The sequence below is a fragment of the Bactrocera dorsalis genome, chromosome 4 (genome assembly GCF_023373825.1).
Source record: "Bactrocera dorsalis isolate Fly_Bdor chromosome 4, ASM2337382v1, whole genome shotgun sequence".
NCBI classification, from domain to species: Eukaryota; Metazoa; Arthropoda; class Insecta; order Diptera; family Tephritidae; genus Bactrocera; species Bactrocera dorsalis.
The window spans coordinates 2,301,533-2,323,381 of NC_064306.1; the positions used below are offsets into that span (position 1 = coordinate 2,301,533).

Here is a 21,849-nt window from a genome sequence, read left to right on the forward strand (position 1 = left end):
TTTGGAAAACTTGGACGTTTTAAATAAAAAACAAACTTCGAAAAGTAAAGAATGTGCTCGAAAACGTATACAAAATATATATTAGGTAATGAAATACATATTTCTCTTTAATATAAATTTCTAAATTTCTAAATTTATCTTTTTCTATTTCACATTTATTGACTATTTTCAATTGTACACTATACTTAACAATCGAAGTTCAAGTTCGAAAATTTTGAAATTAATATACTTGTGATTTTTACCAAAAAAAAAAAAATTTTTACTATGTATACACTAATTTCGAAAGTCGAACTGTAATTTCTAATTCGAAAATTGATATTTTTTAACTAAAATTTGAATAAACTAGTCTGCAAGTCATCCAAATAAAAAAAACGAGCAATTCTCAATGGCTGAAGTATTATTCGAATTTCGAAAAAGTGTTCGAATTTGCTTGTAGGAATTTTTCAATTTCTAAATTTTCTTCAAAAAATTCGTTTTTGAAATTTTGGAATTTTCTTCAAAAAATTCGATTTTGAAATTTTCGAAACTGTGTTCGAAAAAATCGTTTCACGATATTTTTCTGTGATTTGGTAATATTAAGCATTTTGCACACATTTTCGCGGCACCAATGTTTACAATACGCTGTTTTTCAAGCATTTCCAACACATTTTGGTGCTAAAAATAAACACGAAACTATAAAGTGAGCAGCTAACTGGCAGGCAACTACCGCCAAAGTTGCTGAAAAACGTGAAAATGAGCGTGAGATAAGAATAGGCTGCTGGAAAAGCAGCCAGCCGGCCATATGTGGCAACAGATGAATTTTTACAGACAGCGAAGCAACAACAAAAATTGTGTGATGTTTTGGGAAAACAGGCGAATAATGTATGGATGAGCGAAGAAGTAAATATTTTAAAGCAACAAAAAACATTAAAAAATATGCGAAAGCAGCAAAAGCCAAAAACACGCGCCCACTGAATTTGTAGGCCTAAACAAGGAAGCTTACATGTGGGCGCAACAAAGTAGACCCAAATGTGTATGCGGCAGATGATGGATAAATAAAATAAACTGCTTAAAACCTACTAAACGACTTGAGAAATGCATATGTGTGTATGTGTTAAGAAGAAGAAGAAGCTTGTATTAGAATAGCTGTTAGAAAGCGGTTTAAACTGGTAGCCGCAGCACGCGTTAAGGCAAACTGCGCTGACTAAGTGCATACTGAAGGCAACTGGAGACTGCCTTTAGTGCCACATTGTAAAGGTATATAGCACACATGTGGCATGTGGCATGCAGCTTATAACCGATACTTGAATTGCATGTTGGCGAAGAAATACAAAAAGGACGACAAAAGTCAAGAAGCAGCAGCCAAAACTAAAAATACTGAAGCGACAATTTTCGTCTTAGTGGAGGAAAATTTCAGACACTTTTTTAAGGAAATTTTTTAAATCGCAAAAAAAAAGTCAAGAAATTGCGCCACAAATGGGAGAGCGGCACAATGCAGTCAAAACACTCAAGCGAATTGGCGTTGCAAGCAGCCGAGCGAGCAGCTGTGTGTCGTAAATCGATATTGGCTGCCAGTGACTCGTGTAATAAAGCAAAAATGCGAAAAAAAAACAAAATAAACTCAAATAAAATGAACGAAAGTAAGCCGTACTTGGCTTTCGAAAATCATCGGGCTTGCGAACAAAACGAATACCTTCGATTACGAGTTTGAGGAAGTGAAATGTGTGTCCTATTTCATTAGGCAACCAAGCGACGGCCGGCAAGTAGTGAAAGGTTAAAGTTGACCGATTTTTTGGGTAAAGAGTTGGAAATCAATAAACACAAGCAGGCAGATGTTGCGACGAGCATTTGAAGGAGATTGCGTAACAAGTATGATGCTGTTAGCTTTATATAAGAGGTAACCAAGTTACCTATTTCAAGGATTGTTTAGGGTACTTTCATAGTTCTTTGAAAATGGTCCTCTTTTTTAACCCATAACAATTTACTAAATAATCAGAGAGACTACTATTGCTTCAGTAATATTTCTGGGAACTATTAACGGAAAAATCTTTGCCAAGCCAACAACAATAATAACATTCTTATGTAATTTTTTAAACTAAATTGTTTTTTTTTTCGTTTTATGGCGGTGAATGACCGTTCGTTCGTTGGCTTTCACGTGCGAATTATTTCGAAAAAATAATTTAATTTACGATATTCAGATGCTCAGACTATCTAACGCGTTAATTAAGTGTTCATTTGCACCTTTATTTCACATGTTCTTTCGTAAACTTTATATGACTGGGACGTTTGCAGAGTGCCCTCAAAGTTTCAGAAATTGTAAGCGCACATTTCAGACAGTTCACGAAGGTGCTTAATGGATGCTACACGAAATTGGTAGCTCCAGCTAACAGTTTACACACATTCAGCAGCATTTCATTTGTTTATTGGATTTTATTTTTTTTTAATTTGCTTGGCAACTAATAAATCTAAGCATATTTGCTTCAACAACTAATCCTAGCCACGACTTCTCATTAGTTTGCTGTTGCTCTCACCATTCTGTGTTTGGCCTTTCAAAAACGTCAATGCACTCACTCACACAACAACCCATGCCTCATGCCACATGCCACATATGTACGCACATAATACAAATACGCTTAGTTGCATGAGTACCTGAAATTCAAGCGAATTCTCAGTCGTTGGCGCGCCTGTGGCAGCAACATGCGCTTGCAACAAGGTATTCCACACCAGCGTCAGGCTGCCAGCAGCAAAGAGTAAACGGCAAGAATACAGGAAAAGAACAGCCAAGAAAAAATCTAAAAAAATATATATGTATAATGCCAACACAATAAAAACAAGTGAATCAGCTAAAAAAAAAACAACAAAAAAACAACAAAAAAAACAGCAACAACATTTGTCAGGCAGTTGGCCACAGCAGAAACTAGTTGACTTGCCAGCGCAAATTGATAAACTGCCTCGGCTGTGGCAACCACAGACGCCGCGCTGCGCAGCCACCAAATGCCACTTGATGTCTGCCAGTGCGCCGCACACACACACACAAGCACATATGTATGTATGCAGCACAAGCGCCTTATATGCCCCTTTTGTGGATATGTATGCGTGCTGCACGCCAAGCAGCGTTGTACCCATTCAAGCGCAGCTCGGCACTAGTGGCTGCATAACCACAACAAGGCAACAACAAGATACAAGTAATACAACTACATATGCCCACACTTCCATACATACATACACTAATACGAAACGTGTCTTCGGCCAACAACAGGTATTTCGAGCGCGTCTCAAGTCTGCACAGCCAACCGCACAGCGCATATTAGTCTAAATCTGTATGGTAAACCGGTTTAAGCATTTTGCCTCACCTTTCTATATTTTCTTAATAAATTATCGTTGGCCTTTCTTTCCAACGTTTTGCCTCGGTCGCTACAAATTTTTCACTTATTGCTATTATTGTTATTAGCATTTGTTGTTTTTATTTGTGTGTGTGCGGTTCAGTGTGGCAAAGTTCATAGGTTAAAAGTTGTCATCTTCTGGTGTCTGCAGCGCACTCGGGCATTTCCTTGTGCAAAGGCAAAGCGTTGGCAAAAAATTTATTGTAGAAAATGAAAAGAAAAAATATACATTTTGCTGAAACCTGCTTTATCATCGTGTCCATTATGTGACTAGTTTAGCCATTTTTCTCATATCCGCAAAGTTCATCAGTCGCTTGAGCATGCTCAGCGCTCGGTATGCATTTCAAATAAGGTGCGCTACTCGGCTCGTGGGCAGATGGTCGCGTTGGCTTATGCAATGGGTAATTGGTAGATACAAATCTTTTATGAAAATTGGGTTTTGGATACTGCTTTGGTTTTGAAATAATTCCATTTTTATCAAAATATACTTAAATATACGAAAAAGGTATTTAAAAAGGTTGTTGTCTAAGCTAAGAGCGAAAGACAAACATATATTCAAGGGGAAAGAAACCGAGTGAGTTAAAAGAGAGAGAGAGATCAGCTACTACAAGTTATAATAAATAGTGGAGCGCACTCAAATTAACAGACTTATGACATAACCTCAAAATAACAATCTCTAGAGCCCGCTTTTGGGTCAATACAAGTTAAAAATATGATTGAGTCCAGAAATTCAGTTATGTGATTACCTTTGTAGTCGGTATGATAGTTTCGTCGAAAATTTATAATTATCGAGTGCCATCAAACGAGAAAGTGAAAGAGAACTGGGTGATTCTTGATTTTTAGACGTAGCGCTTCAGGATTCATACCACGCAATTGGGTTCTTTGTTGCTTATTCTAAGGAAATTTGATATACATTTTTTATTAAATATCTCGAGCTCGCTCTATATACTCCACAAATTTCTAGTTTCTAAGGCAGAGAGAGTCAGTTCGCGAATCTCTCAAGGGTCTTTAGCTTTGTGTTAGATTTTGAACGCATATCACCTGAGTTGGTCACTTTGTTGCTCTTTATAAGGAAATTCGATGATATATTTTTCATCTGCAGAATTTGATACTTGTTACTAAAAGCTAAAATATAGTATAGAAACCTTAGTCATAAAGATTCCGAAGATTTAAATAAATGACTTAGTCTAAATTCTCTCCGGTAATTCGAGTTAAAGAAAAAGCAAAGACAACAAGAGTGCGATGACTTCAAATGAAGTAAGAGAGAGAGTGAAAGAGATCGGCAGGGTACTAGTGTCGTAAAATATGTGATTCTTTTGCCTAGAAAGATTGATTGGTGAGTTGCGATCTTTAGCGCTGCAGTTGTATAGCAATTCATTCACACGCCTTAGCTGACTGATAATTCTCAGTCGGTTTATTAAATTTCTTGTGACATAAGTAAATAATTTCTACTCAAAATCTAACTCTAACTGAAGCTGCCTTAAGTTGGAAAATAGTTTCAGAGTAGTAAGAATGTGAAATTCTAGATTACAGACTTAAAACTGGCTTAAGCATGAAAAATAGCTGTAGTCAGTAGTCGATCTTCTGCCCCACACTCAACAAAAAACATCAACGCTGCTCATTAACAACATCTCAGTGGCTTAGTCAGCCATTTCCATTGAAGTCACACATCCCATTTATACGGGTACACAATTATTTAGCGATCAAGCAACGTTACAAGCTATTCTGATGTCGCAATGACTTCAATAAATACCATAATATCTGCTACTCACATGCCCCAACCCGCGCTTACCTAAGCAAGCAGTCAAAAATAACTGTAAGCTCATCATTTAGGCATTTTTCTCTCGGATATCTTTTGTCAACGGAAGTCGATAGGCGCTTTTGATGATTATTTTAATTTAAGCTTGTATTTGCGCATCAAATCCAACCACAAAGCATTTGTGAGCTGAGCTGCGCTTCACCTTTGCCTCTGCACTACACTCACGAGCACTCTCTTGACGCTACTTAGCGTTGTACCACCGCTTCGTCTCAAAGTCTACGCTTCTGCGCGGGCTAACCATATTTTTGGCAACAAAGCCGTCGTGTTTTCGTCGTTTTTTGCTTACTTGCTTGTTTGCTTTCAGTGATTACGTTACGCCACATTCACAAGCTTAAATATTTATTTAGTCTTCGATTAAAAGCCGAATTTACGTATTACTCATGAGTATGAATGACTTCCTGCTGTTGAGGCTGCGCTGACTATTCGGGCAGCCAAACAAGCGAGGTGATTTTTAAACGCTCTTGCTATTGTTTTAGGTTTTCTGTTGTTTTGGTGCTTCGGATTATGCATGAGTGGCGTGTTATTTCTATTTTCGTGGTTGGTGTTCAGACTTTCGAGCTGAAATCGTCACGGCGGCGGTTTTCAGCTGCTTCTCCACTTCAGCGCAGCCAAGCCATTGATTTTTCTTTGACTCTTGCCTACCTATTAACTATTTGGTTTGAGGCGAGTCAAGGCAATTCCAAATGCGCGTGCTTGTAACGCTGCGGGTTTGGGCGCGCTGCTGCTGAAGGTGAGCAGCGGCTCAAACGCTTTGTCAGAAATCAGCTTAGAGCTTTGCGCCAAGCACAACAACACCAAATCGAGTGCACTTCATGTCACTGCGTTGTGTGTGTGAGTCGGCTCACGCTGCTTGCACCGAATGTTTTTTCCGCCGTCTTTGATTACCGCTGCTCTGCTGGGATTTTCGACTAAATCTCCATATTGCATTACGGCTTTGGAATTGGAATTGCATTCATCATTATAAGCCGAAATGTTTGATTGACGTGAATTATTGGATTTTCGGGCTTATTAAAGGCGATTGCGTACACGTTGAGATGATTGATGTGGGGATGTATATGTGTGCGTTCTAGAAGCACTGAAGCGTTTGAGCTTTGCAGCAGCAAGCTGAAGTATTTGGCTTTGAAGGCTGCGGGTGCCATTTCAATTGGTAGAGTTAGCCCAAAATATGAGCTTTGTTAGAACAAAAGGAACAGAATAGACTTGAGCCGACGATTAACATGGCAGAGCTCAACTAAAGTGAACTCGACGGAAGCTTTAAGTATAAGACATAACACACAGTACACACTAATCCAAAAGAGCTGAAATCAAAAGTTTTCAATATATATACACACATATGTAACTATTAAATCAAATCTTAACTCCATGGAGTGTCTAGGAGCGAAATAAAAACGCTGTACTAAAATAATCTAAACAAACTCAATGTGAAAGGCATATGAAGATAAGTTCAACACGAAAGTATTGGTTTCAAACTTCGACCTAACCTTTACCTCCCGTATAATGACTGAAAAGGTCTGTTCGATTTTTTTTCCTGAAATACCAAGAGTATACGGATATATCACGACAGTTGCGGTTGAGTAAGCGGAACGAACCCAGATTTTTATCCGACCAAGAAATTTTTTTTCAACTTGTACTCTTTACAGCTACTCACAAATAGTGTATATTAATAAATTCATTATTTATTTATGCATTTTCTATATTCAAATTTATCAAATACTCGCCTTGACGCTAATTTCATAAGTCAACATTTTTCGGAATTTCTACTTTTGCATAAGCATGATTCAAAGTAGACGCTTTACAACTGAAACCATAAGAAAATTGGTAGCAAAACAAAATGTAGCAACGGAGAAGAAGCTGGAAAAGTGATAAAACAGCAAAAGCAAAAACAAAATTAAGTCAAATAACAAACAGGTTTAAAGCGAATGACTAAGTAAGCTTAAAGGAAATGGTAAAGCATTATACAATTTTATAATCTCGGCTGCTTTTTGTTAGTTATGAGTGAATACTACATTAAATATTTGTAAAATTTCAAAAATTTGTCATAAATTTCGCACACGTTGAGGTGACTAAAATAATGCCAATTTCGCAGAAGAGAAAGTAAAAAGAATTAATAATATTGCAAATGCAAGTGCATATAAAAAAGATTTTAAGCCATACATTTTTTACTTCTTCTTAATTAAAAAAAAAAAATTGAATTTTTCACAATTTCGAAAATATTTAAAATTTTTAGCTTTTGAAGTTTCGAATCAAATTCAGAAATTGAAGATTTATGAAATTTTCGAAATTGAAATTTTTGAAATATTTTTTTTTTATTTTAACAAATTTTTGAAAATCCAAATTTTAACAAATTTTTGAAAATTGAAATTTTAAAAAATTTTAGGAAATTTTTATTTTAACTAATTTTTAAGTTTGAAAACTTTTTCGATTTCGATTTTTCTTTTCGAATTGAAATTTTAAAAAATTTTAGGAAATTTTTATTTTAACTAATTTTTAAGTTTGAAAATTTTTTCGAAATTTTTTAAATCTTTTAAATATTTCATTTTTTCCTTTAAAGCAAACTTATAACCGAAAATTTAAAATTAATTTGAAAAAGTTATGTAATTTGAAAAAATTCTCAATTTTTAAAAAATTTCAATTTTGAAAATTTTGAAATTAAGTCATTTTCATATATTTTTTAATTTATAAATTATTTTCATCTTTCTTAATTTTAATTCCTTTTTTTTAGGTTTGGAAAATTTTAAGTTTTTTTTAGTTTTAAAAATTTTTAATTTTTAAAATTTTTCGAAATTTTTTTAAATATTTTTATTTTTTTACTTTCAACACTATACTCTCCAAACCAGTTGAGGCAACCTCATAATTCCCTTTAAGAAAATTCCAAATAAAAGGTACATGTACTCACACATACACATACATACATACATATGTACACATGCATGCTTATAGAAAGCGCTTGCTGACAGTTATTAACAATAAATCGATTTAAATGCCAGCAACAACAGCAACAGGCAGTTAAAGTGACGCGCTTATGACGAACTCTGAGTTTGCTGAACCCTTTTTCGGAATTGCAATTTTTAAGCTGAATAATAACAACAACAACAACCTATATTATAAATTTTAACAAATGCATTTCAATTCTAAAAAATTGCAGTTGTAATTACATTACTAACGAGCACAAATAAAATCAATTCAACTGAAATTCAATTTGTCCGCTTTTTGCCGAAGAAAACATGTCATTTATCTCGTTTTTGGTAATTGACATTAATTCAAAATTTAATAAACGTAAATTTTAATGTTTGCTTTACTCGGAAGCTGATTTATAGCAGCATGTTGGCATTAACATTGAACTTTCTTTGGCAACTGTTGTTGTTGGAACTTGTTTTAAAAAATTAAAAAAAAATAAAATTTATAATTAAAAATTTCCAAACTTTACTTTATTGTAATCAAAAGTTTTTGATATTAAAAAAAATTAATTAAAAAAGTTTTGAAAAATTCATACAATCTTTTTAAATTTTAAGATATTTTTTTTTTAACTTTTCTAAATAGGTTCATATCATAAATTAAAAAAAATGTGTTGCAAATAAATTTGAAAAATTTTCTAAAATTTCAAAATTTTTTGTTTCCATTTTTTTAAATAAGAAATTATGTATTTCTCTTGAAAATTCAAAAAAAGAAATGTAAAATGTTAACCTTCTTTTTTTATTTTTTAGTTAAGAAATTATTTCGCTTGAAAAATTAATTATAAATAAATTTAAAAAAATTCTAAAATTTCATAAAGCCCTTTTTTAAATTAAAAAAAAAATATTTTCTTTTTTTCATGTGTTCGCTACAAATTTCTTGACTTGCTTCCGAAATTTAATTTACTGTTATTAGCTTGCCCCATAAAGCAAATTTTAATATGTTGGCGCTGCGCATGACAATAATGAGGCTTTTCACACATCAGCAGCGAAGGCACCCCTTGCACTTCTTCCGCACACACTCACGCACCCGCGCTGCATTTGTAATTGACTTTTGTTTGGACATGCACATACACACACACATGTACGCAAGTGGAATGCGCTTGCAGTCGACTTCATTAATGGTAATTCACAGAAATAAATTTTTTTGCTTGTAATTGTAATAAATTTAAATTGTAATTGGTGCGCATTAATTTGAGTTGAATTGAATTGAGTGCGATTAGCGTGTTGTAATGTTCATAATAATAATAAACTGATTCATATTGCGTTTTTTCCATTCACTCTTGATTTCGCAGCTGTTAATTTTTATCACATAATGAATAAATACATAATGCGCGCAATAATTGCAATAAACAGTTAACTGTTGCTATTCAACAGCCAATGAAAGCAATGAGCGTGACTTTGAGTGGAATGGGCAATGAGTGCCAAGAGAGCTTCTGCTTGGGTTTTATAAACAAAAAAATTAGGAAAAATATTGGAACAGACAAAGTAAGCATTCTTTTTCGAAAATTTAATTTAATTTTAATTTAGAAAAATTTACAAAATATTAGAAAAATTAAATAAATTTTTAAATAAAATGATTATAATTAAATTTATGTAATTGTACTTTAAAAGATTTAAAAAAAATTAAAACAATAAATAATTTTTTTAATGGCATAATTATAATTAATTAAGATATTAATTTAGAAAATTAAAAAAATTAAGAAAAAATAATTCATTTTTTAAAAAATAAGAACAAGTGAAATACTTTTTCCAAAAATATAATTGTAATTAATTTAAATTTTAATTTAGAAAATTTAAAAAATTAATAAAAATTAAATAATTTTTAAATAATATAATTTATAATTGAATTTAATTTTAATAGACAAAATTTAAAAAATTAAATGACAGATTAATGATGAAAATGCAAAACTATAATTAAATTAAATTTTAATTTAAAACATTTAAATGATTTAATAAAATTTAGATAATTTAAAAAATTCAGTTAATTTAAAAAATGGAGAATTATAAAAAAATAACTACAAATTTCAGAAAATATTTGCTTTCTTTTAATAAAGTAATTCCTAAACACAATTTTCTACCTCGAACAATAGTGCACGCACACACACATAGACTCTCCAATTTACCACAAAAATGCCGGCAAATATTTCAAATGCACAAAATTGCCTAAGTTTGCTCTTGTCAGCTGCAAAAATTTCTCTCGCATCTTAAACTCAATTTATTTGCAAGCTTTTTCATTAATACCCCTTGTTTATTTATGCATTTATTCTTTATTTATAAACTAAAATTTTTTCTGAAAATTTTTACCAATTTTCATTTGCTGAAATAAACCGATAAATTGATTTACTTAAGCACTAATTGGTTTTGCAATGCAAATAGCAACTGCTTTTGCTTGTTTAACGAGCTGGAAAATTGTGCAAATGCACCATGTGTAATAACGGAAAGTTTGGGTGCAAAGAAATTTTTGTTTTTGTGCCGCTTTTATAAGCCGTTGTTTTGATGAAATTAAAAATTTATAAAATTGCAATTTCGGTTTTATGTGAATATGAAATTCAAAAATTAAATTTTATAACTTTTTTCAATATTTATTTTAGCAAATTTACGCCGAAGAGCACAAGCAATTACACAGAGTGCTTTAATTGGCAATTTTGCAAGGATTGTATTTAGTAATTTATTACTGCGGAAGAAGGTTTTTAAAATGGTTTAATTTTCTAAATAACTTAATTTTTTTCATTATCTAAATTTTTTAAATTAAAATTTGATTAAAAATTTAAATGATTTATTTAAAAAATTTTAAATTAAAATTAAAAAAAAAAATAATTAATTAATTTTAATTTATTTAATTATTTAATTTTTATTTTTTTGTAATATTCTAAATTAAATTTATAATTAAACTTTAAATTTAAAAAATTTAATTATTAAAACAAAATTAATTTTAATTAAATTTAATTATAATTTATTTACTTTTTATTTTTTTTTATTAATGTAAAATTTTCAATTAAAATTAAATAAAAATTAAAATTTATTTAAATTTAATTTTTTAATTTAATTAATTTAATTTTAAAATTATTTATTTAATTATTTTTTATTGTCATTTGCTAAATTAATTTTTTCTAAAATCAAATTAAATTAAGATTAAATCAAAAAAAGATTAATTCAATTTTTTCAAATTTTTTTCCAAAATTTTATTCGAAACCCAAACAAAAGCTCACTAGAGCTCAATCATTCCACTCAAACTCCCGCTCATTGCAGCTTCATTTCATTACAACAACTTCAATATTAATTAAACTCTTTTTGTTTTGTAAAATATATTTTTTTTTATTCTCACAAATCCCCTTTTTTCCTACAAGATTACTCTTTGGATTTGCTTTTCGTCTAATTTCTTCAGCACGTGTCAAAGTCATTTGCCAGCACTCACAATGACAACTTTTTAAATGTCAAGTTTTGTTTATTACAAATTTGAGCAAATTTCATTTTGCAGCGAAATTGCGAATTTGACATTGTGTCAGGTGCAAAAAACGCATGTCCGAGTTTGATGAGTGCAAAGTACAAATTTATGTACAAGATTTTGCAAAATTACAAAAACAACAAATGTTACGTATAATAAAGAACAGCAACAACATTTTTGCTACAAAAAAATGTGCGAGTGTGTGTGTGTGCTTGTTATGTAAGTGTTTAAGGCTTGTTCCAGGGGTTGCTTGCTAAAAGCTGGGGAATACACAAATAACTATAAAAATTATTGCAAAAATATGTAAACAAACTATTTTAACACGGCGCAGAACACGAAACTTTAATTTAAAATAACTTAAAAAAAATTAATTTTTTCACATTTTCATTGAATTTCGCTGACATTTTTTATGCCCATTTGTTTGCATTCCCTAATTCCCACTCGTTGTCGCACACTTTCATGGTCAATGACAGCGAAAATGCATCAGCATTACATTTGCCTGTGGTAAGTTCCGCTTGGAATGCCAAACGTGTTGTTGCAGCAAAAAGCCGGAAATGTTGAGCGAGAAAAGCTGCACAGACTGACTAACGGTATAACGAAAGCGAGTTGCAAGGTAGAGCTGAAACTGAGTTTGAAATATAAGACTTAAGACAAACAAGAATGGATGACCGAGACGAGAGAGTGTCAAACAATGGTTGGAACAGAAGACAGAAAGAGAATCAGTGGAAGTCTTGGCAAGGGGAAAAAAATATAAATTTACGTTTTTTATATGAAAAAGTTACTTCAAAGTAGAATTTTATTAAAAAAAAAATATATAGAAATGCGGTTTTATGATCAAAGGAACTCTTAAAACTGTTCCAGAGCTGTGTGTCTAAAGTTGAAAACGATCCCGAGGATATTTTTAAGTTCTTCAAACTCTCTCGACTCATCATTCTGCAAAGAAGCTGGTCTCAAAAAATGTCATCTTTGCCAGCTCAAAGATTGACTGCTTGCTACAAACAACAAAAATTATTTAATTCATGTATGAAGAACGTCTGCTTATGAAATTCAAGAGCTTATCGACTGAATTAAACTGGATCTTAAGCTAAAATTGAAGCACATATGTAAACAAGAGATGACCAGTGAGTCTCAATATGCCTGATTTGCGACTTCGTGGCAAATCTGCGCTTTGTCTTCATGCCAATTATCAAGGTTATTAAACTTATAGCATAAAAAGTTGAAAATGGAGCCAGATTTACAAAGTATTTGTATATAATTTTTAGCCAACGCTTTAAAAAAAAATATCTACAAACAAATGTGTTCCGACACCCTTGAGATAAAACTCGCTCGCATTCCCCTACTTACAGAGTTACCAAACGCACACACGCATACGCATAAACAAAGAAGGTACTTTTATGAAAATCGAGTGTGAGTAGACACAGGTAATTTGATATCCTGCATGAGCCTACTTACACACAATCCAAGCATACATACACCATCTACCAGCATGTGTGTGTGAGTGTGAATGACTAGAGCGAAATTGAAATGCCTCATTGACGACGTGAATCTAAAACTCCACGCAATTAGAGTATCGAATGCACGAGAAACTCGTTTCCGACCAAGTACATCTGCCTGCTGACAGCGAAGTCAGCTCTATGACACTTGTAATAATAGAGAGCGAGCACGGCAGAGCGCAGGGAAACTCAGCGCCAGCGGCACTTGCGTGGATCTAAGTAAGCCGAGCGCTGCAGTTAAATGCTTGCCTGCCTGACGGTGCGTCACAGCGGGGGATCTGCTGACATATTGCTTCCTAACGGCGCAGTGATCCTGTAAACAAAGGACTTACGTGCGTATGTAAGCGTCCGATTGAAATGGAAATGTACAAAGGCGGACGGGGATATTACGCAGAGTACAGTGGGAAGTAGAGTAGCAGCTGCCGTAGATACGAAAGTAGTACTATGCGCTTAGCACCACGTCGAATATTTACGAAAACGGAGGGTGATTTAGGCTCGGTAGCGTTATTCGAGAAGCGCTGTGCGCGTATAACAGGCAAATGAGGAGAGATAACTTGGAAAGTAGGCAAAAATAAAAAAAATGTCTCAATAAGTTAAACTTATCATAATAAAAGTGTCATAAACAAATCATATTCAAGTGGATTTGATGATAAGAATGTGTGCAAGACGTTAAAATAACGACTTATGTGACAGCTCAATGTCATTGAATGAAATTAGAAGTACAAACATTAGCTTTATTCATGAAAATATAAGGCTATACACATAGTGAGGCGAAGCGCAGGGCTCCAAAGAGTGCTAAAAGTACAGACGAGCGCCAAAATCTATGTTTCAAGTAGTAAGTAAGCGTAATTCTACCATATCTTCACATCTCTGCTGTTTTCGATCAACATTTACCCAGCAGCCAAGAACCACTATGCACCTAGCCTTAAGTCTCGGTTATTTACATTCACAGTTTTATTGCAAAAACTTGCAATTAATTACAAAAAAATCTGGAGAGCACTTCTTCAATGCCTACAATATGTGGTACACCAAATCAGACGATTAATGCTACACTTTTAGTCCGTCGCCACAAATTAGAACTCTAAAAAATAAATTGCAAACAGTTTTCAAAGGCGCAGAATCCAGTCATTGCCTACTTCACTCCAACTAGTTTCCCACTAACCCAAATCTGTGGTCAAAGCCTAATCGCGCGCAAGTAGGCAACCATGTCAGTAGCATCGATGAAAAAAGATGCATTTCGAAATTAAAATATAAAGTGCTAAACAATCTGTAGCGCCAACTCAAGAGGCACTCACTTGCTCCAAATAGCTGAGACCAACAATTAGACTGACATTTATTGCGCCAATTTGTACAGGTAACCCCTAGAGCACACTGAAAACGCCAAGCATTAACGCTTCTGCAAAGCGTACAACGGTAAAAGTGGCGATTGCAAACAATTCTTGGCAGCTGCTTTTTATTCAGCATTATTATTTTTTTTTTATCTCGCTGTTGCTGCAACATAAAAAATGTGTTGAAAAGTAGAGCAAATTTTTTTCACAAACGTAAAGCGCTACAAAATACTTTTAGCTGAGTATGTAGCTGGCTTTGAGCTTTCAGTTTCTTTAATTGTATGTTTGCCCGCATATGCGCTGTGCTCTAGCTGACCCCGATGGCCTTCTTTTGTGGCACACTGCCTGACTACCCCAACAGTTGAACGCGGACAGACTCTGCTAATGAAGCGGGCGGTGAGATGAGTTGAAGTGCAAAATTAGCGCAGACTGAGTGTTGTCTGCTTTGACTGAGTTTCGTGACGATTTTTGCTAATTATTGGCTGTTTACGAAGCTGATTAGTATGGATGCTACTTTTATTTGTAGGTAAACTGAGCAAAAGCATTTCGTTTGTGTGTTAAACAAGTTTAGTTTCGCTACAATTCGTCGAAATGGCCAACCATCTTTGCAGTTTCATCAATATATGTGATATTGTGGGGTGTTCCACAAGTTCAATTTTGCTAAGCAGTGGATTTAGAATCACTAGAGTATTCGAAACGATATAAAATAGTCTCCTATCGAGGCAGGTGTATCAAACTTTTGAAAGGTGTTCCACAAGTTCAGTTTAACGAGAAAACTAATTTAACACTAATAAAGTATTGAAAATGTTAAAAAGTATAACCTTTTATCGTTGCATATGTATTAATATTGCCAAACAGAGAGGTGTTCCACAAGTTCAGGCTTGTTTTGTATGTATAAGAACGTTGTAGCTTTTGTTTGGAATCGAGTTATAGCTTTAACTATCCAAGATTCAATGCTAGTGCTATTTTTATCATCAGGGTAGTGCTACTTTGGTGCTGTGAGTTGATATTTGTTTAAACTCTTCGAGCTTTTCATTCACTTCCCAGCCGTTCCACAAGTTCATCGTTTCCCCACCTGGAGCGCCTCTAGCGTAATTACAGTAAAACGTCAATAAAAGTAACGATTGGCATCATAAAATGCTAAATTAAAAACAAAAATTGAAATCTGAGCAATTACTTTCGAAAATCGAAATTTAACTACCAGCAAACCGCTTTGATATAGCAGTTGTTTTAAATAATTATGCTTGGTTATCAACAACAGCAGCAGCAGCTGTCCGCTGTCAACATTCCAAGCTAAGTACCCACGCTAGTACTAGTTATTTAGTGGCTTGGTTGATGGCGCAATTTGAGCAACTCATTCACTCACTCACCGAACTCTACTCTAACCACATTGAGTGCCACTACACCCCGCACCACATACGAGCATAAGCATTACAAATATTTCTGCTATTCATTCAGTGACGTTGACAGCTGTTGGTAATCCAATTTTGCTCGACACACACACACGCACATACGAGTATATGGAAAAAATATAAATATTTAGCAATATATTGAGGAATTCTGGCTGCGGCAGCGAGCAGAAGCGAAAAAGCGCGCAAAAAGGCAGCGAATTCGCGGAAAAATTCATTGAAAATTTGAAACGAAAACAAAAGTTGCAGAATTTGGCGCAAAACAAATACAATAACTAGAGTGTTTTGTTGCAACATAATTTGTGTCTGTGTGTTTGCTGTAATCGGCGCTGTTATGTTGGTTCATTAAATGCCAGCGCATACACACACGCAAATGTGATTTTGAATAGGTAAATGCAAAGTTGCTAATTCAATTAGCGTAAAAAGTGTGTTGAGTTGAGTTGAGGCAAAAAATTAAAAAAAATGTATATATGTATATATTTTTTAAATTATTAATCTCATTATTGATATTTTTCATTTATTTTTTTTGTAATTTTTTAATTAATATTTTTTTAAATTAAATTAATTTAATTTATTTTTTGGTTTTAATTCAGTTATTAATTAGTTTTTATCAAATTTTAATGTTTATTAAATTATTAGTTTTTTAAATTTTATAGACTACTTTTAATTTCTTAAATTTTTTATTATTTTAATTTTTAATTAATTCTGCTTTTTAATTTTTACAATTTTTATTTCAATATTTTTGAATTTAAATATTAATTAATTTGTTATAAATTTTTATTTTGAATTTTTAAATTTTTTTAATTAATTAATTTTTATAAATTTAATTATTAATTAGTTTTTATTAATTTTTAAACAAATTTTTATATTTATTTATTTGTTTATTAATTAAATTTTTATTATTTATATTTTTTTAAATTTAATTAATTTTTTTTCTTATAAAAATTAAAAAAAATTATATTTTTTTATAATTATTATTTAGTTAAAGTTATTATATTTCATTTTTTTGTTTATTTTTTATAATAGTTTTTACTTAAAAATCTATTTAAAAATTTTTCAAATTTTTTTTACTTTTCCATCGTTTTTTAGCGCTCCACACTTTATATGCCTGTGAAAACATGCTCGATAACGCTTCGTTAGGCAGCAACAAGCGTCAAATTGGCATATTTGCAAATAAAAACTTTAATGAATATGAATGAATGGCTGACAACAACAATTTTCTATGCGGTAAAAATAGAAAATTGGAAAACATTTTTTTGGCGAGAAAAACGTTTGCGTACATTTAAATTTCAATTTATATATAAATAGTTTATTAATTGTTGCCACACATTGCGAAATTCGTATTTACTGGCATATTTTCCGATGAAAATATCTGTGTCATTAATTTTGCACAAGATTTTTTAGGCGTAAAATTTTTTAATCACTCAGTGAAAAAATCCATTTGTGCATGAGAAAAAAGTTATTAATCACTCGTGCAAAAAATTTATTGTCACATAAAAAAATTATTACTTTTCAACTAAAAATGTATGTCAAGCGTCATTGGAGAATATTTCAACACCTCAATATTTACTGAAAATTCATAAAATTAATTTTTGGTGGCAAAAAATATTTATCTATGGAAAAAAAATATTATTTATGGCAAAAAATATTTGTTTATGATGAAATATTTATTTATGGAAAATTTGCCGATTTATACAAATATTTTTTATTTATTTTTTTGAAAAATATTTTTTTTTAATATTTTTTTTTTAATTTTTTTCGAACACTATTTGTGTTTTCTAACCATGTATGCATATAAATTGCACATTTTTTGGTGTGTTAACAAGCTAATTGTTGAAGTGTTATTGAGCTCACAAATTCGCTGGCTTTTTGGGCGCCACAGCAATTCTATGTCAACGAGCTTTTGTGAATTTTCATATAAATAATTTATTTTTCAACTGGGAATTTAGCTTTGCAATGAATTGAAAAACTATGCAATAATTATATAACCGTAAAGTTGAAACAAAAATTTATTGAATTTGCCGCTTGTTATTGCCTTGTTTAAATTAATTAAGAAATGCTAAAATATTTGCAATTTTTTGGGGATTTGTTTTTTACTTTGTCCATTGACAATGCATTTATTTGCATAATTGAAAGTGTAAAAACAAATTTGGATTATGAAAATATGTGCAATTTTTTCTAACATTTTTGCCATTTAGTCAGAAAATCTGGCTGATTTATAGTTTTTTTGTTTGTAAATTTTAATTTGTAAAAAAATAAGAAAGGAATTATATAAAATATTTAACTTCATTGGCCAAGAAATTAGCCATCCAAATTAACCAGCAAATTAGCTTAATTAGCAGTTTAGTAACTAATATTCGAACACAGTGACAATTTTTAACAAAATAAAATTATTGCCAAATTTTTTATTAAAAAAATACAATTTTTAACTAAAAATATAATGGTTTTCAAAATTTAAATTTAAAATTTTTTATTTAAAAAAATATAATTTCTAACTGAAGTAAATATTTTCAAAGTGTCAATTTTGAAAAAGTATATTTTACATTTTATTTAAAATTTTTTTTTTTTATTATTATTAAATATGTTTTTATTTTTTTTATTATTTTTTAATTTTTTTGTTTGTTTTTTTTTTTATTAAAAAGTATTTTTTTTTCAAATTTTCAGTCGTTTACTTCAAATATTATTGCAATATTAAAAAAATTTTAGTTGCTGTTTATTTATTTTAAACTCTGCACACATTTTGATTTAAAAACTTTTCAAATATGAAATATTATTTTACTCAATATTTAGCTTTTATTTTATTTAAAATGAATAAATAAAATTGTTTAAAATTTTTACTGCAAATCCGCACACTTTTGATTTGCAAATTTCCTTTTATTTTTTCACTATACATGGTAGCCTTCCATTGCGCCCTGCAAAATTGTAGTTATTTTCGAATGTTTATTTTTCGCTTTTGCTTGTTTACCTTTTCCCTTTCAACGGCAGCGCTTTTGTTCTGGCTAACACTGTTTTGATGTGTAATTTTTCACTATTCCCTGCTTGTTTGCATTGTTCATTTTGCCTCGCATTTCAGTTTTTTCTATTTTGCGCACATTGTTGCAATTTCAGGGCGCTAGCAAATAGCTCAGGTGTAGACTAAAATATAATAAAAATGTGCTCGGGCGAGGTGAGCAGTACACAAACGCGCCTTGTAGGGGTTAATAGTAGATGTGGGGTGATTATGAAGGGGTAAAGGGTATTGTAATCCTAAAAGAAAGCATTCGAAACCATTTTTTACGGTTCATAGTAACTAGCTTGTGTCATTTATAAGTCTTGCTAATTGAAAAAAAAAAATAAGTGAGCATAAAGAACCGCTTAATTTTAACTTTAGAGCTAAAGGTTTGAGGTTATGGCAATGTTTTTAAACGCAAATTAATATATTATTTAAAAAAGTTGCTAACTTATAATAAATTTGAGAGCAAAAAGTTGATTTTCTGCAAATGCTTGTGATTTCTTGTGGAAATGAACTGTTTACTTTAAGTTCTAAATCTATAATTAGAAGAATTTGAAAGTAATTTTGATGAAATTTTCACTAAACACTTTTAAAAAAGTTGCAATGGTCTCAAAATATATTAAAAAACAAAAAAAAAAAAAATTTTTAAATAAATAAAAAATAATGTTTGAAATAAAGTTGAAGAAATTCCTTTCTCTGTAACCTACTAAAATCAAGGTAATCGGTCTGAATAAAAATTAGTTCAACTTTAGAATAAAAAACGATTACGAAAAGGAGACTTTTTACAAAAGTTTTACCAATATAAAAAAGTGACAAAAGGAAACCAGTAGATTTGAATAGTTTTAAGCATAAATTTTGTAAAATTTATTTTAAAAAATTAACGAACGTTTTAAAATAACAAAAAAAAAAACAAGAAAAATCTTTAAATTGGGCTGTACTGAAGCTATAATATCCTAAACAGGTGCATTTTTAGAGTGTAAAAGGGTATAAAGGAGCTTAATGTTGTTTTTGATCGAACAGTTTGTATGGCAGCTGTATGCTATAGTGAACCGATTTCTACAATTTGTTCGGAGAATGTAGAGTTGTCTTGGAAAATAAGCTATACTAAATTTCGTGAAAATACCTAGTCAACTAAAAAAGTTTTCCATACAAGGACTTACATAAGTTTGACAGAGCACTTTATATGACAGCCATATGCTATAGTAGTCGGATTAGAAAATTTTTTTCGCGGATTGTAGCGTTGCCTTTGAAAATAGTCTGTTCCAAATTTCGTAAAGATAACTCGTCAAATAAAAAAGTTTTCCATACGAGCACTTAAGTTTTATAGGGCAGTTTGTATGACAACTATAAGCTATTGTGTTCCGATATAGAAAATTTATTCGTAGATTATGGCTGTACCTTGGATAATACGCTATATTAAATTTCGCGCAGTTTATGTGAGAAATAAAAAAAGTTTTTCATACAAGAACTTTATTCTGATCGGCCAGTTTCTTTGGCAACTAGTTGCTATATTGGTTCGATCTTAAAAATGTATGCGCAGATTGTAGCGCTGCTTCGGAAAATTTGCTATAAAATTTCGTGAACATAACTTGTCAAACTAAACCATTTTCCATGCCATTTTCAACTCTCATTCCACTTAACATTATTATAAAATTTCTGTAATATTGTAAACTGTGCAACACTTACATTTACTTATTATTCTCCGGCTCTGCTGCACTCATGTAATGCCCAAAGCGCGCTGGCAACGTGTTGCTTGTATGTTGTTTTTATTTTTGCTTTCTTGCTTTTGGTAATTTTTTCTAGTTTTGCACAAAACTCCTTCGACCGGTTTGCAGCTTTGTTTCACTTATTTCGCTGCTATATTTAGCTTTAACAATTTCTTATTATTATTTTTTTTATTTTATTTTCCACGCTTTCTTATTCATTCACGGCACTGCAGCGTCTACGCAAAGAAATGCTGCACATGCAATCGCTCACGGTTGCCAATAAATACACGCACTCACTTAACCAGCACTGAGCAAAGCATAAACAGCAGATTTGTTGTAGCTATTCATCAGTCGATAATCGATAAACAATTGTCCGTCTGCACGTCAGTCAGTCAGCGAAGCGCGTAAGCAGGTAGCATTCGAATCGTCGTGCCTGCAATCACTACCTGTTCTTAGCTGCGACGCACCGGCATAAATAGCGAAGAACCAAATATCATAAGCACACACACGTGAGAGAACAGAAGATTTTTTTTTTGAAAGAAACTCAAAACAATTCAAAAACAAAAGATTGCAAGCAGCATTCAAGTGACTGCGCGGCGCTGAAAAAGCAGCAGCAGCTTCTTCGTTTCCTAGTTATTGCTTATGCACGCACACATACAAACACACACATGTGCATGCGGTTCTCCTTTCAGCCACACGAACGGTGTATTTGCTTTGCCTGATTGATTCGTTGCGCCGCTTAGCAGTTGTTGTTATTGTTGTTTGTATTTTATTTTCCACTTTTTGGCTTTGCACAGCCACGAAAATTTTCATTCAACTTCGTGATTCCACTAAAAATATTTCCAACACTTTGTATTTTCATTTATTTATATGCACAAACACTCGTAAACTATTACTTTCGCGTAATTCCCGATTTTCACAAGCGATTTACCGATATTTCTGAATGGTGCTGCTCGCGAAATTCACACTGCGACATTGGACAGCTTGCTGTCGTGTATTGAAATTTTTATACGAAAATGTGCAATCGTCTCCGTTCGCCTTTAAACTCGAACTGTCAAACACGTCTAAACGGCACAAAAACCGGCACGAAACTAATGGAGACAAATGCTCGCACCAGAGAACATAAAACATAGAGAAGGCAGAGAATGTAAAGTATAGAGAAGGTGCAGGTTCGACAGCGAACATTTTGTAGGATTTTTGAAGGGAGTTCACCACAGAATCCACAGTGAGAAATGTTAACATTTTTAACAGTTCTCTCACATACTCAAACAGAAAATGAAGAGAAGTAAATATAATATATGTATTTGCGGCATCTAATGACAAGGCATGTATGCCCAAACA

At 32.0% G+C, this 21,849-nt stretch overlaps 1 protein-coding gene across 4 annotated transcripts in view; it reads right to left on the bottom strand.

Annotated features, from left to right (window-relative positions):
* Positions 1-21,849, bottom strand: part of LOC105226142 (uncharacterized) — a 270,787-nt gene that overhangs the window by 153,327 nt on the left and 95,611 nt on the right. For 3 of the 4 annotated variants that reach the window (XM_049455825.1, XM_049455822.1, XM_049455823.1), the window contains exon 1: positions 20,489-21,616. The exons of the other annotated variant lie outside the window; for it this stretch is intronic. The gene's annotated coding sequence lies outside the window, so the exon portion shown is untranslated. Of the gene's footprint in view, positions 1-20,488; positions 21,617-21,849 lie in introns of those variants that run through there. 4 annotated transcript variants of the gene reach the window in all.